The sequence below is a fragment of the Hylobates moloch genome, unplaced genomic scaffold (genome assembly GCF_009828535.3).
Source record: "Hylobates moloch isolate HMO894 unplaced genomic scaffold, HMol_V3 SCAFFOLD_15, whole genome shotgun sequence".
Lineage (NCBI taxonomy): Eukaryota > Metazoa > Chordata > Mammalia > Primates > Hylobatidae > Hylobates > Hylobates moloch.
Window position 1 is genome coordinate 56,532,551 of NW_026652290.1, and position 16,582 is coordinate 56,549,132.

The 16,582-nt window shown below is 38.6% G+C and overlaps 1 pseudogene; it reads left to right on the forward strand.

Moving 5' to 3' along the window:
* The first annotated feature begins 6,366 nt into the window (after window positions 1–6,366).
* LOC116483362 (F-box/LRR-repeat protein 12-like) lies at window positions 6,367–16,200 on the forward strand (annotated as a pseudogene).
* The last annotated feature ends 382 nt before the right edge of the window (window positions 16,201–16,582 follow it).

A 16,582-nucleotide genomic window follows, 5' to 3' on the forward strand; every position in this document is an offset into this window, starting at 1 on the left:
TAGTGATAGCTATTGGCAATTGAGGTTTAATTTTTAACTTTATATTTCCCTACTCCCTGCCCAGTTAGAAACCTAAAGCCACCAGCTCTGTGTTAGTCATCTGTTCTTAAAAGGTTGAAACGAGATGCTAGTTTTTACTCCCTCTCCCCACAATAAGCCTTGAAGTTTAGCAAATCTATCATAGCAGAATAACTGCATGCAAGATGTCAATTTTATAAAGTGATATATTTCAGACAGTATACAAAATTTGATGGGGGAAAAATAAGCTTTTATAAATGAAACATTTAAGAGACTCTTTTTTTATTATTTGCTTTTCAGTTTAGTGTTGCCTTTAAGGTGTACCATTTCAGTTTGGCAGCTGCAATAAATGACTGAAGAAAATTGAAGATGATAATTCAGCATTTCAAGATGCTTCTGCTGAAATGAAGGTAGACCTATCCAGAGCTTGAATTTCAAGCTTATAGTAATACAATATTTTAAAGCCAAGTACCCAGGCAATTCATAGTGATATGATTTGAATGAGATTATTAGGAGGAATAGGAAAGAATACCTTCAATTTCTTGTTATGTAGGTATTATCTATTGAGATGCTATGTTGAAAAATGTTATTGTAAAAAGAACAGAAGCTTGTTATACCCAATTTGTTACAGAGTACAATTTGTCTTGGACCTTATACAAAAAACTTTAGTTATTAAAATAGCAAAATTATAACAATCACCTCTGATTTAGTGCTAGAGCAGTGGATTGCCTATAGACCATGTTCTAATGTGTGTCTGGTATTTTTTTCATTTGGTGGCCTTTAATCTCACCTTTAATGCATTCCTTAACTTATTTAACAAATAATTTTCTTCCCTAGTTTTGATACTTGATTATTTTTCCCTTAAGAAAGAGATAATTATTTAAAAGTTGCTGGATTTTGTGGGTTTTGACATTTGTGACTTTTAACACTTGTGATTTTTACTGTTTGTGAGTGACTTTTAGAGGTCCATGGAGTATAGAGTTATTTTGTAATTTTGCCAAGACACAATCTTAATTCCTGCTAAATTCCATGCAGGAAGGCATTATTCAGCTAATGATTTATCTTGGCTAACCTCTTAGCATCCACAGTTTTTTTTCCCTCACTTACAGTCTCATTCATTTATTCACTCATTCATTCAACAAATATTTATTGAACTCCTCCTGTGTACCATGTTCTGTTTTAGGCATAGGAGATCCAAACATGGTTGTAGTGGCTGGGAGCTCTCAAACTTTTTATCATGTGATAAATGGCTTCTATGGCGTGAATTGTGTTCCCCTAAAATTTATACATGGAAGTCCTAAGCCTCAATACCTCTTAATGTATCCTTATTTAGAAATAAGGCCATAGTAGATGTAATTCATTAGGGTGGATCCTAATCCAATATGCCTTTATAAAACTGGGAAATTGGGATACAAATAACATGCACACAGGGAGAACACCTGTGAAGATTAAGGCAGAGCTTGGGATTATGCTTCTGTAAGCCAAGGAATACCAAAGATTGCCAGCAACCAGAAGCTAGGTGAGAGGCCTGGAACAGATTCTCATAATCCTCGGAAGGAACCAACTTTGCTGATCGTGTGACTTTGGACTGCTAGCCTTCAGAACTGCCAGACAGCACATTTCTGTTGTGTAAGCCACCCAGTTATTGATACTTTGTTATGGCAGCCCTAGGAAACACACACAATGGCCATTATTGAGTGGACACTATTGAGAAGATTAATAACTTGGGTGTGAAAATATGTGTAAAAATCTTTGGCACAAGATGAAAGTATAATTCTGAAGAAAACCAGGAACTTGGGTAAAGTTATTCAAGAATGCTTTTGAATTTGGGCAAAGATCTTGGAACTTACACCTTGAAATGTCAAGGGTCTGTTATACTCTTTCTGAAGCCAAAATGTTCAGACCTTTCTAACATATTGTCAGTTACGATTGAATGTTGAGTATGCCATCTCTTAATCCTTATCTTGCTTGAAGAAATTTACTTAAAACCCTGTCAGGTTTCCATGGAGAGGAGATTTTCACCAAGCCTATTATCATCTGTCATGTGATCTTTCCCTAATGTAGTGCAGCAGTCAGGTTCAAATAATGAAAATCCTGAAAAAAATCTGCCAGAATTTGTGTATAATTTGTCCTCTTGGATAAGCACACACCACTTAAAAAATTGCATATTGGATTCATCCAGATAGACGTTTTTTAAAAATGTGTATGTGTATATAAATTCTTAACTGTATAGTGTGGTATTCGGTTTTCTTTATTTTTTTTATTTTTTGAGACGGAGTCTCACTCTGTCACCCAAGCTGGAGTGCAGCGGCGGGATCTCAGCTCACTGCAACCTCCACCTTCCGGGTTCAAGCAATTCTGCCTCAGCCTCCCGAGTAGCTGGGATTACAGGCGCCTGCCACCACGCCCAGCTAATTTTTGTATTTTTAGTAGAGACGGGGTTTCACCATGTTGGCCAGGCTGGTCTCAAACTCCTGACCTCAAGTGATCCACCCACCTTGGCCTCCCAAAGTGCTGGGATTAGAGGTGTGAGCCACAGCGCCTGGCCCAGTTTTCTTTCTTTAAAGTTAGGTATTAGACAAAATTAGTAGCCAGGCGTGGTGGCGCATGCCTGTAATCCCAGCTACTCGGGAGGCTGAGGCAGGAGAATCGCTTGAACCCAGAGGCGGCGGTTGCGGTGAGCTGAGATTGTGCCATTGCACTCCAGCTTGGGCAACAAGACTGAAACTCCGTCTCAAAAGAAAAAAAAAAGTTAGGTATTACAGAACTCAGAGGCTGGGCGCAGTGGCTAATGTCTGTAATCCCAGTGCTGTGGGTGGCCAAGGTGGGAGGATTGCTTGAGTTTAGGAGTTTGAGACCAGCCTGGGCAACATAGCCTCCATCTCTATTAAAACAAAACAAAACAAAAGAGCGCTAGCGAGAACTCAGAAGTGGGTTCTCACCCTTAATGATTTAGGGTCAAAGTGGGTTCATACTCTTGATAGTTTGGGCCCAGTTTAAGTTTTTTTTTCTTTTTTTTAAATATTGTAAATGTTGCTTTATTGGTTTTCAGAGTTTAGAATCAACTGATAGATAAAACAAGAAAGTAAATGAAATTGACCTTGCCAGTATAAAAGTAAAGGTAGAATAGGCAGAAGTGAGTTAGAAATAGGGAATAGATTAGAGGGGCATCCTTATATGGTGAGAAACAGATGCTGTACAAAACCAGTGGATGAATACGGTTTTACGTTTGTTTAAGTTTCAAAGGTAATGGTGATTTATTCTTTTTAATTCTTCTATCAAAAATTGGAAGGAGTTGGGAGAAAGTAGTATAAATTAAATCCTGTGTTTTCAGGCTGAGGAGCTAGTAGATGATATCCAGTGATACAGCAAATGTAGGTGAGTGTTAGGAAGGTTATCACCAGAACTAAAGACAGAAAAGGTTTACAAGTGAGAGTCCCTCACACCAGCAGGAATGAAGTAGATCGTTTTGTTTCTGTTTTTTTCTGTTTCTATTTTTTCCCATCAGATTCTCATGGTGAATATTTTTGTTTTTGTCATAAACATAATTTCTTTGGTAAAATGAAAGAGAAAAAAAGTTGTACTGACCAGCAACAAAATTCATTCAAAGAAGCAGCATGACAATGAGGTGCTCCTGTGAATACGAGTTATTAAGTTACTGAAATTTTAAGCAATAAAACATTTCAGTGATGGAGAAATAATATAAGAATACTAAAATGTGGTAGCAAATATTTCATTATCATATATATACATATATATAGTCTGTGGGCATTTAATATTTTTCCTAAATTTGGGCTCTGTTTACTTTTAGACAAGTTGCATTCCAGATAGAGAATAACAACTCTTATTTGGAAGTAGGTCTCTTTCAAATCTGCCTTCCACGGTATTTTGAAACTTCTAAATCTTATCAAGATAAGTTTAGACACCGCAACAGTAGGGTTATCATATGTAAATGATAGTGTGATTTTTGCTTGAATGTCTTAATAATGCTAAATTGAAAGGGATTTTTATTGTACCTAATTTTCATCAGGGGAGGTTAGTTTGTAGGAAATGTGTTTATAATCTGTTGTCTCACTGGAACCTAACTGGATTATAATGGAAATTGAATATTACTAAATATTATACACTGTCAAAGATGTTGCAAAATGTAACATCATTTTAGAATTTGTCCTAAGAACAATTGAAATTTGGGTTTATAGAATTGGAATTGCCAGATTTTATCTACTACCTTTTAAAATTTGTAGACAACACTAATAAAGGCTAACCTAATAATTTCTTAATTATTGATACCACTTAAAATTTTATTTTAGCAAAAGTTGTTATTTGAGGTTTCCCAGCTACGTGATGTTGCGTAAATACATAACGTTAGAAATACTTGTAATTAAATTTTATTCTTTCAGCTAGGCATTTACAGTAACTTAACATAATTAAAATATATACCTTTTTTTTTTCTTTTTGAGACGGAGTCTCACTCTGTTTCCCAGGCTAGAATGCAGTGGTGTGATCTTGGCTCACTGCAACCTCCACCTCCCGGTTCAAGTGATTCTCCTGCCTCAGCCTCCTGAGTAGCTGGGATTACAGGCGCCCACCACCATGCCCGGGTAAGTTTTGTATTTTTAGTACAGACAAGGTTTCACCATGTTGGCCAGGCTGGTCCCGAACTCCTGACCTCAGGTGATCCGCCTGCCTTGGCCTCCCAAAGTGCTGAGATTACAGGTGTGAGCCACTGCACCCAGCCTAAAATATGTAACATTGAAAAAAAGATGTGAAAAGCATCTTTTGGAAATAGTGGTAATGTATGTGTAAGTCCTTTTGTGGTAGGTACTATGTACAGCTTAATACATATCTTAAAGTTTGGTTTGCTAAGCTTAATTGTTATGTACTGCCTTGAAATTTACAGAAACCATTCTGTAATTGTGTGAGATTTTTTGTTTTTGCCTGTATTCCTCTTCCCCTTTGTATATAATTTAAAAAATTAATTAGTAAACTTTATTTTTAGGGCAATTTTAGGTTCACAGAAAGTTCCTATAGACCCCAGTCCCCATACAGCCACAACCTTCTCCGGTAACAACATCATATACCATAATGGCACATTTATTAGAACTGATGAACCTACATTGGCACATCATAATCACCCAAACTTTATCATTTATATTAGGGTTCACTCTCAGTGTTGTACGTTCCATGGTTTGGACAAATATATAATGACATGTACCCACCGTTGTAGTATCATATAATATTTTCACTGAGCTCCACCTATTCATCCGTCTCCCCACTCCCACCTCTGTCAACCACTGACCTTTTTACTGTCTTCATAATTTTTCCTTTTCTAGAATGTCATATGGAATCATGCAGTATGTAACTTTTTCAGATTGGCTTCCTTCAGTTAATAATTGCATTTCAGTTTCCTCCATGTCTTTTCATAACTTGATAGCTCATTTCTTTTTAGCACTAAAAAGTATTCCATTGTGCAGGTGTACCACCAGTTTATTTATCCTTCACTTACTGAAGGACACCTTGGTTCCTTCTAAGTTTTGGCAAATATGAATAAAGCTGCTGTAAATATCATGTGTAGGTTTTTGTGTGGACATAAGTTTTCAATTCATTTGGGCAAATACTAAGGAGTGCAACTGCTAGATTCTATGTTAAGAGTATATTCAGTTTTGTAACTGCCAAACTGTCCTTCAAAGTGGCTATACCATTTTGCATTCCCAACAGCAGTGAATCCAAGTTGCCATTGCACCTCCTCCTCACCAGCATTCAGTTGTGCTGTAATTTGTTTTTCAAGCTTTTGTTTATAGGTTCTGCCATACATTTTTGTAGAGATTAAAAAATATGATGTAAATGATCAAATGAGATGTAGAAAAATCTTAAATTTCTTAATGAGAAAATTGGAAAGGAGCTAGGGTCTGGCTCCTGAGATGCTGGGAAATAGAACGTTTCATTCGGAATAAACTTGGACTTTAACTTAAAATGCATCTTGAAATTCTTTGAATTCCCTGACTCATTGGAAGACATTTCCAATATATCCAACTTCCTAAAAGACAAAGAGTAAGAATCCTCTTCCACGGTTAGATATTTTTGTCAGAGATAAATAAGAAATGCTTCTTCTTTTTTTTTTTTTTTTTTTTGCGATGGAGTCTTGCTCTGTCGCCCAGGCTGGAGTGCAGTGGCGCAGTCTTGGCTCGCTGCAAGCTCCGCCTCCCGGGTTCACGCCATTCTCCTGCCTCAGCCCTCCAAGTAGCTGGGACTACAGGCGCTCGCCACCACGCCCGGCTAATTTTTTGTATTTTTTTAGTAGAGACGGGGTTTCACCCTGGTCTCGATCTCCTGACCTCGTGATCCACCCTCCTCGGCCTCCCAAAGTGCTGGGATTACAAGCGTGAGCCACTGCGCCCGGCCAGAAGTGCTTCTTAATATGTGAGTTGGGAAGTATAATTGAATTTACTGAGGTCTTGTTTTTGATGCCCTTCTTACTAATTGTTTTAAATATTTTTGCTTTTTATTATGATAAAGTGAATAAAGTAGAATAAGTGAGATCTTAAAATTCCCACTGGATTGTCATTTTCGCATCTGGAACCCAGGCACAATGTTTACTTTGTGCCAGTTTCGGTAACTAAAGTATAGGTTATTAAATTTAATAAATGATTTACAACTGAGTAGAAAGATTCTCCAGTCATTCCCTCTGCTCTGAATGGTGTTTGTTCTGTGTGTGTGTGTCTGTTAATGCCATGTACGTGTGCATGTGGTATATGTGCATTTATGGCAGCTAACACTGAGTCTTTGCCAGGCACTGTGTTCCTCATTTGTCATCTACACAAGAAGCCAATTGAGGTGGGTATTATTTTCTGTTTACAGGTAAAGTTATCAAGGCTCAGAGAGGTTAGGCCTTGCCCAAGATTATGCAGTTAGTGAGGCCAGTATGTGGGGCCATTCTGGAGGCTCCGCCTTAACCACCGTTGTCTTCCCTTTAAGCCTAATTACTGGCCGAGGAGCTACATGGAGGAGGTTTTACCGGAGGAGAGGACCTAGGTCAGTCATGAATTCTATTTGCTGATTGGCCAAACTTGCACTGAATTTTCAAACACTTATCTAGCTGGTTTCAGTTTGGGTTAGTGTGGTGTCAGTGTTACACTTGCATACCGACTTCATAATTTGGAGCCACGTCACATTTTTGATGGTATGCTCTATTGCTAGCGTCAGCAATCGAAAAATTCTGACTAGCTTTTTCTTGTTTTTTTTTTTTTTTTTTGTAAATTTTGAGACAGAGTTTCACTCTGTCGCCCAGGCTGGAGTGCAGTGAAGTGATCTCAGCTCACCGCAACCTCCGCCTCCTAGGCTCCAGTGATTCTCGTGCCTCAGTCTCATGAGTAGCTGGGATTACAGGCACGCACCACCATGGCTGGCTAAGTTTTGTGTTTTTAGTAGAGATTGGGTTTCACCATGTTGGCCAGCCTGGTCTTGAACTCCTGGCCCCGAGTAATCTGTCCACCTCTGTCTCCCAAAGTCCTGGGGTTACAGGCATGAGTCACGATGCCTGGCCCTGAATAGCCATTTTTGATAATGTTTGGCAGTTTGTCCTCCAGCTTAGACCATCTTAAAACTATTCAAGAAACATAGTATTGATATACCTGGTTATATTTCTCAAAAATAATTCTTTCCTTAAACTTACGAATTCTCCCTCCCCCCTCCAACTCCTGTTCACCACTATGTAAAACTGCTCTTTGTAGAAAGTAAGAAATCCCCACACCAGGAGACAATTGGCTAAATTACACTCAACTGCAAAAAAGTTTGCACTGTGCTTCCCCGCTCGTGATTATAATTAGCATTTTAATGAATCAGTTAATAAAAAAGCTGTGGTAAGCAAGCGTTTCTTGAGTGCCTACTAAGTGCGGATTCCCAGCTAGCCTGTGACAGTGGGAGAGTGAAGTTCAGTGTCCCCACTCTTGCTTGAACTTACAATCTAAGGGAGATTTTCCCTTAATCTTCATGCAACACAGAGGAACATTTTATATTGTAACTATCCCATTGAAAACTTATCACTTTTAACAATTTGGATTTTCATGCTTTGGGCTTTCTTGAAGGTGTGCGTGTGTCTCTTTCATACCCATATATGTTTCTGTCTCATGTTAGATTTATCATCATTGCATTTATCAATCAGAACCACTGGATGGCAGCAAAAGAACATAGGAGATTTTCTATCGTGCCTTTGTGTACACAAAATGAAGTGAAAGCTATTCTTTGTATTTCATGGATGGAGGAAAGAAAATGATACAGTGACTAAAACTTGACAGCTATGTACAGCAGATGAGACCCCAGAAGATCTCATGACTAAATATTAATATATGTTACCCTAAGTGTGAAAAGTTAAATTTATGCTTTATTATTACCAAAGCCATACTGTAAATTTCTCGTTTTTCAGTTTCTTTAGTCACAAAAATATCTTCTAAGATTTCTATGCAATAATGGTATTTATAATGGTAAAGAAAAAATCCAAGTCAGATACTAAGAATTTGTGAAGAGAGACTTTGAATGACAAGGGACAATGGAAAAGAGTCCCTTTCCTTGATAGCCTGTTTTAAAGAGCATTCTTAGAGAAAAATCAGAGTTTGGAGAGATCCTGTTCATAGACAAGAGTTTTTCATTTTTCTTTTAAAAAATCACTTAGCAAGCAGATTTTAAGTAATATGAGCCTCTTTGAAGATTTCATACCATTTCTATAAATGTACAATGGCTTAGTTCCAAACTGAGTACCATATATATCTCAATACATATAATAAATCTCTCAAACTAAAAAGGTGAAATAGTAATGAAGCAGCAATGAGGTAAAAAATACTTTTTAATTTGATTTCAGTACAGAAATTTGAAACCTGTTTAGTTGAAAATAGATCTTCCTATTTCTCCCAAGTATTTTTCAAGCTTATTTGCTTACTTTAAAAGAATCTTTTAAGTTTTGGAAAAAAATATATATTTAGCTTAACTTAAAACCTCTAAATGAGTTACAAAAAATAAGTGCGGAATGGAAAAGTTGCTTTTGTCCGGAGAGCTGAGTTTTGAACGTGGCGAAGGTATTATCATTCTGGGGCTTATTCTCAGAGGGTTATGGAAGAGCAGAGTTTGTGTTTCTTCCCCTGTTGAGCTTGGGGCCTTCTGGGTTACTTGGAGCCTGAACCCTTCTTGATTTATTTCTTGTTGGCAATATTATCATTGCTTTTTGATGTATGTATGATATGATCAGTGGGCTTTATGTAATCTGACTCTTAATGGAAATAAAGTTTGGGAAAAGAGGTAAGTCCTCCCCCAACGCCCTGGAACAAGGTATATGGCCACCAGAGCCTCGATGTTCACTTTCTTTTAATAGTACTCAAGATGCTTCAGCAGTATTTATAGGTACTGAGACCTGGACTCCCAATCTGAAACTATAGTTGAACATCATCCTGGGCTTGGACTCTGGCCATCAATATCTGCTAAAACCAAGAACAAGGAGAGATAAGTAATTCTTATCCTCACCATTCCTTCTCTTTGGAGATTTATTTTATTTTATTTTATTTTGGGGGGGGGCTAGGAGGAGGAACATTTTTGTTGTCTTAATACAAGATAGATTTGTGTGAAGCGTATTTAGTTTCTTCTTCAGAAACTATGTAGAGTCACTATGCTGAAAGAGTCTCATTTGCTATTTCTACTAGTTCAGAGTATTTGGGGACAGAGGTCTATAAATCCTCTTGGAAATTTTCTAGAAAAGAAATTTCTGTGCCCTTCTTCAGTAATGATCACATGTAATTCCCCGCACACCTATCATTTTGTCACATTATTTCATTTGTATTAGCTATCTATTAAGAGAAATTATAAATATAATGAGAAAAAATTCATTTTGAAAGTCAGTGATGGTAAAACTAAAGGGTAAAACCACCTATAATTTGTATGTGTCTTTACAGACCATAGAGACCTATCCATCAAGTTGCAGGATTTACTTTGTTCCAGATTTATTATTTTTATGGCTCTTTTAAATTTCACTGAATTTTGTGATCTAGCCTTAAATCATGATTCCTAAAATACATCTTCAGGTAAATATCTTGGTAGAATATTTTTTAATATGAATTGTAGAACATCAGAAAGAACATTACAACACAGCTTTGACTTTTTCGTTCTGTCGGTGACTGTTGACTTTGAAAAGATCACAGAAACTAGGCGTACATTTCTCCATCTATAAAGTGAGTACAACCATGCTAATTTTCCTCCATTGCCTATATAAACTCAAATAAAAAGAAGTCATGTTTTCAGAAGAAAATGGTATTTAAAATGTTAGGTTGGTGGTAGTAAAATTAAGATGACATTTTACATCAAAACTGGGCAAATTGAATGAAAGTTTCTCTTCTAGTTTTTTCTCTATTTTGTTTTATCCCAAATAAGATTTCTGAGTTAATAGATGAAGAGGTCATTTGGGGGAAGTTAGAGTTCTCAGATCTTGCATTTGTAAGGTTCTTTGGCTGAAACCTGACCGTAGAGTCTTACCAATTCTGCGTGGACAGCTAAGGTTTTGCTAGGTGGTTTGAGACCATGGCCCAATCCTTGAAGGAGTCAGGTAGTGAAAAATTTCTAACAAAAGAAAAGGACTTTATCTTATACGAGAGAGTGTCAGCCCTTCTGTAATTCATTTAGAGAAAGAAGCCCACACCATAAAGAACAGAGTCCCCGTTTTTGCTACTAACGGAAATTGTCTCTCTTGACCAGAGCAATGCAGAGAGCAGTGGCCATCAGCTCTAGCTCCACATCACTCTGGGAGCTTAAAAAATATCCCCATGACCAGGCCCCACTCCAGACCAACAAATTAGACTTCCTGGGGATGGCCCAGGCATCAGCATTCCTTGAAGCTCCTCAGCATATGGTATTGTGCTTCCGATGTTGAGAACCACTGATCTAGAGACTGCAGTAGAGAATAACTTGGCAAAAGGCTTACACAACAGAAACGTTTTTTAATGTCCATTACTTTGTCTTTATTTGTGTTATCTTACTTTTCCAAAAGGGGACCTGTAAGTTGAAGACAAACAAAAAATACACTAGGAAAGAAGTGCTGAAAATGTTGTCAGCTAGCCATGGTCTTCCCTGGGGCAATCCTAACTTTGCTGTGAAGGAAGGGATGCTTTCCTCTTTCCTTCCAGCCTGCTTATTATGCTATTAAAGAAACATAAAAATGAACATAAGTTTCATCTGAACCATCTCAGATACTGCTGAATTTCTTATAGACACAAAATAGTCTTTCTAACTTGAACATGAGCCTATTTGATGGTTATAGGTCTTCAGAAATTGGTGTTTTCTCTATTCTGTCTGAAATTATGAAAAGAAACCCCAGACCTCAAAACATTCAAAAAATTCAACAAAATTATTTGCATATACACACCAGTGAAAACACATTCAGAAGCTATCAGTTATAGAATCAAAGTGCCCAGTTTCATTGTGTGCTACAAAAAAGATTGACCTGGGAGATAGAAATGGATTCTGGACTTGAGTTGGCCTTAGCTAGCTGAGACCTTACACCTTTCCTTAACATTCACTCAACTTGCATTTCCTCACTTAAAAGGGCATCTATGACTCTGGCAAGCCAGATACCTAATCTGTTACTTCTACAATCCTTATCCACTTCTCAGATGAACCCTGCTGTAGAGACAAGTTCCAATTAGCCATAGACTTGCTTTAGAAATATTCCAACCACAGGTCATAATTTTTGCCAGGTGAGTAGAAAAGAATGTTGATGTCATTTACTATCTATTGCATTTGTCCCCTTTTATGAGGGAGATAATGCAGACATTGGATTAAATTTCAAGGCTGTCTTAAAAAGACACATTACACAGAGAACTGGGAAATACTGTTTTCACTGATTATGTTACAGACAGTAATGTTTAACATGGCACATAATCAGCAAAGTAAATGAGCAAGAGTCTGATATGTTTTTAAAAGGAACTTTGTATTATACTTGTATGTTTGACATATAGTTGGTGCTCAACAAATGTTTGTTGAATGGTGAATGAATTCGAAAGGTTAAAAAGCAATTTCTTAGTCTCAAATGCTAACTTGAAGAGGTTCTAAAGATCAAAGTTTTCTGATCATAAAATACATTTTTTATTTAAATCAGGTTTCTTAAATGGTTAAAATTTGAATACAGTAAAATTGGGAAAACTCATTATTGGACAGGAATGGCAATTTTGAATTAGTGCTTGAGCTACTATACTTATGTAATGATTTTGAAAAGTTTAAAATAGTTACACAAGCTTTGAAATATCTTTAATCTGTTTTATTAAAATCATAATTTCAATGAACAACTCAAAGGTAAATTTTTCCTATGGGGTGTATATCTAGTATTCTTATGGTTATATCAGCGATGATAAACTTTGTGGCTATGAAGCACAGTTTTGATTGAAGTGAAAGTCACATTAATATTCTGACATGACCATTTGTTTAAATTAATGCTTTCTAAAAGAAATTAATTTGGTCAAATGAGTATTTAGTTCCTCTAGATTAAGTAATTATAAATTGAGGAACCATTTGGGAATAGGAGGAATTAGGAAGCTTTTTGTTTTCCTAGCTCCTCTTATTTAAAATTAAAAATAAAGAAGATAATTATATTTAAGTGCATTCTGCCTTTAGTAATGGTAGAGAAAGTAGCTTTGATTGACCCTTCTGCTGAGTACAATTTGATAACAAGCCAACAAACAAATTAAGCACATCTTTCTGCTTAAAGATCCCAGAGAGCTAACAAGATAGTGAACGATCCCAAGGCCAGGATCTAGAGATGGGGCAAGGCTCAGAGAGATGATCCTGTAGCTGGGGATTCTTTTCCACTTTTCCTGGAAATAGAGTCTGAGAGGTCAAGTGGGCGTGTAATGCTTTTTTGGGGGGGGTGTACAGAGTCACTCTGTTGCTCAGGCTGGAGTGCAGTGGCATGATCTCAGTTCACTGCAACCTCCATGCCTCCCGGGTTCAGGTGATTCTCATGTCTCAGCCTCCCTAGTAGCTGGGATAATGGGATTACAGGTGTGCACCACCATGCCTGGCTAATTTTTCTATTTTTAGTAGTGATGGGGTTTCACTATGTTGGCCAGGCTGGTCTTGAACTCCTGAACTCAAATGATCCGCCTGCCTTGGCCTCCCAAAGTGTTGGGATTACAGGCAACCTGTAATGGTTTTGATGCCCCATGAAGCTAAAGCAACAGGGATTGGTGTCCAGGGCCCACCCAAGTTGGGAAAGAGTTCTAGTAGTTCTTTTCCCCACTTTGAGTTGGGACCACAAAGGGTTGCACTCTAGAAGCATGGAAAGGCAAATGAGAAGTTGACCCTTGCAGGTGATCCAGAGTGCTAGTATCCCCAGGCACCAGCTAAGGAAAATTAAATATCTCCAGGAGAAACATAATATCATCATTTAAGGCCTTAAATTACTTCTACAAGGAATTTTGCAAATGCAATATTCAGGGCATACTAAAAAAAAAAATCTAGATAGGAGGCATGAGTGAAAGCTGACAAAAAATAGCACAATGGAAATAGATTCACAAGGGCCCCAGACATTGACATTATCAGATACAGAATTTTAAATAAATGTACTTTGGTGAAGATGGCAAAGAATGAGATTGAGAATTTTGTCAAATGTGGAAACTATAAATAAAAAATAAAACAAAATCTGGTAGAGAAAATTTAATGACAGAAATAGGAAGATCTCAGTAGCTGGGTTTAAGAGCAGATAGACACAATTGATGAGGGAATTAGGAACAGCCTAATGGGTTAAAGAAAATATCCAGAAGGAAATATGGAGGTACAAAATGAAAATGAGAATAGGGGTGAAAACCATGAGGATGAAGTGAAAAGCTCTACCTTACAAATAATTATAGTTCCATAAAAAGAGGAGAAAGAGGATGGAGTAGAAGCAAAATCTGAATAAATTAGAGATAAGAATTTTCCATAACTAATGAAATTCATCAAGCCACAAGAAGCCCTACAAATCCAAAACAAGATAAATATAAATAAAATCATTTAAGTATATCATGACAATATTACCAAAAACCAAAGTTTAAAAACAAAATGCCAGATTAAAAAAAGATTGCCTTCGAAGAAGGAACAATTTAACTCACAATTGACAGAAATGATGGAAGCCAGAAGACAATGGGATCATATTTTGAAGTGCTGGAAAAGAAAATTGCCAACCTTAAATTCTAAGCCTACTGAAAATATTTTCCTTTAATGAGGGTAAAGACCTTTCAAGCAAGCACTAAATTTAGAAAATTTGTCATTAGCAGACTCACACAAATGAAAATTCTAAACGTTATTCTTCAGAAAGAAGGAAAATTATTCTAGATGGAAGATTTTAGTCCTGTCTAAAAAACACCCAAATGGCTATATTGCACAGAAAAAAACTAAGAGCCTTTCCTCTGAGATCTGGAACAAGAAAAGGATGCCCATTTTCACCATTGTTATTCAACACAGTACTGGAAGTCCTAGCTAGAGCAATCAGACAAGAGAAAAAAAATAAAAGGAATCCAGTCTTGAAGAAGTCAAATTATTCTTGTTTGCAGAGGATATGATCTTATATTTGAAAAAAACTAAAGAATCCACCCCAAAACTATTAGAACTAATAAATAAATTCAGTAAAGTTGCAGGATACAAAAATCAACATACAAAAAATCAGTAACATGATGCTGACAGCAAACAGTCTGAAAAAGAAATCAAGGAAGTAATACCATTTACAATAGCTACAAATAAAATAAAATACCTAGGAATAAACTTAATTGAAGAAGTAAAAGATCTCTACAACGAAACCTATGAAACATTGATGCAAGAAATTGAAGAGAACACAAAAAAAGGAAGTATATTGCATGTTCATGGATTGGAAGAAGAAGTATTTTTAAAATGTCCATGCTACAAAGCAATCTACAGATTCAATGCAATCCCTATCAAAATACCAATGACATTCTTCACACAAATAGAAAAAAAAAATCCTAAAATTTATATGAAACCACAAAAGTCCCAGAATAGCCAAAGCTATCCTGAGAAAAAGAACAAAACTGGAGGAATCACATTATCTGACTTCATATTATATTGACCTAATGTAACCCAAAGAGCACAGTAGTGGCATCAAAACAGACACAGCTCAAGATCTGGGACCAGATCCGCGTCTCCATGTGAAGCCCCGTCCCCACCTTGGGGGGACGGAGGGGGGTGGGGGCGGGGAAGACTGGACGCACCTGGTACCTGGAGATGAGGATCCCGGATCCCACCTGGGGCCGAGGTCGTCCTAACCGCAGATCCCTTTCCTCAGGGTTTGTCACCGCTAGAAGAGGCTGGTGGACGACGGTGGCTGTGGCGACACGTCGACCTGAAGCTCTACATGATGCGATTTAAAGTCATGTAGCACCTCCTTGGCGGGTACATGGCGTCCCAGCTCCATTCCCTGCGGATGGGCGGCTAGCTGTTCTCTGGCTCCAGGCCCCCCAGTTGTTTCCTGTCCTGATAGAGCCCTGGGCCAGAAGTGCCCCAACCTGAAGCATCTCTACCTGCACGTGGCCGACCTGAGCACGGTGCCCATCACCAGCCTGTCCAGCGCCCTGAGGATCCTGGAGCTGCAAAACTGTGAGATCTCCATGGCCTGGCTCCTCAGGCAGCTGGACCCCACCGTGCTGCCCCTGCTCGAATGTATCATGCGTCCCTGCCTTCAGCGACGAGCACCAGCAGGGCCTGTAACGCTTCCAGGCCTTGCGCTTTCTGGTGGGGCGGCACCTACCGCCTGACAGAGCTGCGGCTGGACACCGGCCTGCAGGAGTTCAGCTACCTGCAGGGGTTTGAGGTGCTGGGCTGCACCCTCTCTGCGACAGCACCCTGCTGGCCATCAGCCACTATCCGCGAGCCGTGTGCAAGATCAGGCTGACCTTAAGGGGCCTCTCTGTCCCTGGCCTAGTGGTCCTGGAGGGAATGCCAGCCCTGAAGAGTCTGTGCCAGCAGGGTCTTCTCATCACCCTGGAAATGCCCTCTTCCAAGGAAATCCTCTCCTCCTGCCTTATCATGTCCAAGTTCAGAGTCCCTGAGCTGCAGTGGCAGGGGTGGGAGAGTCAGGAGGCCAAGAGGACCATGTGTAAGGGGCTGTTTCACTGTATGGTCATTGTCAGGGTTTGCCCTAAAGAGTCCATGGACTGGTGGGTGTGACCGCTTCATCTATCCCTGGGACCCATCCTACCTTTTATTGTTGAGCCCCAGACCCTCTGAGCAGCACCTTGAAGAGGGCAGATAATTAGACTTGAGGGAACTGAAAGCCCCAGATAGGACAGAGGCCTAGGGACCCCTAGACCTTTGAAATCATTGTTTGCCAGCTGTATGGCACTGGTCATGAGTTAGCCTCTTGGAAGCCTAGTTCCTACATGTGGAAACAAGGAAGACTACAGCTACCTCCTAGCTACATTGCAAAGCCTTGCTCTAAAAGCTGCCAACCTCCAGAAGGCTGTCAATGAAGAGTCATCTTCACGGTTGTCCTCAGGAACAGGACAGATGCAGAAGGGTGAGATTAAGAGCTAGGGGCACCCGAGGAGCT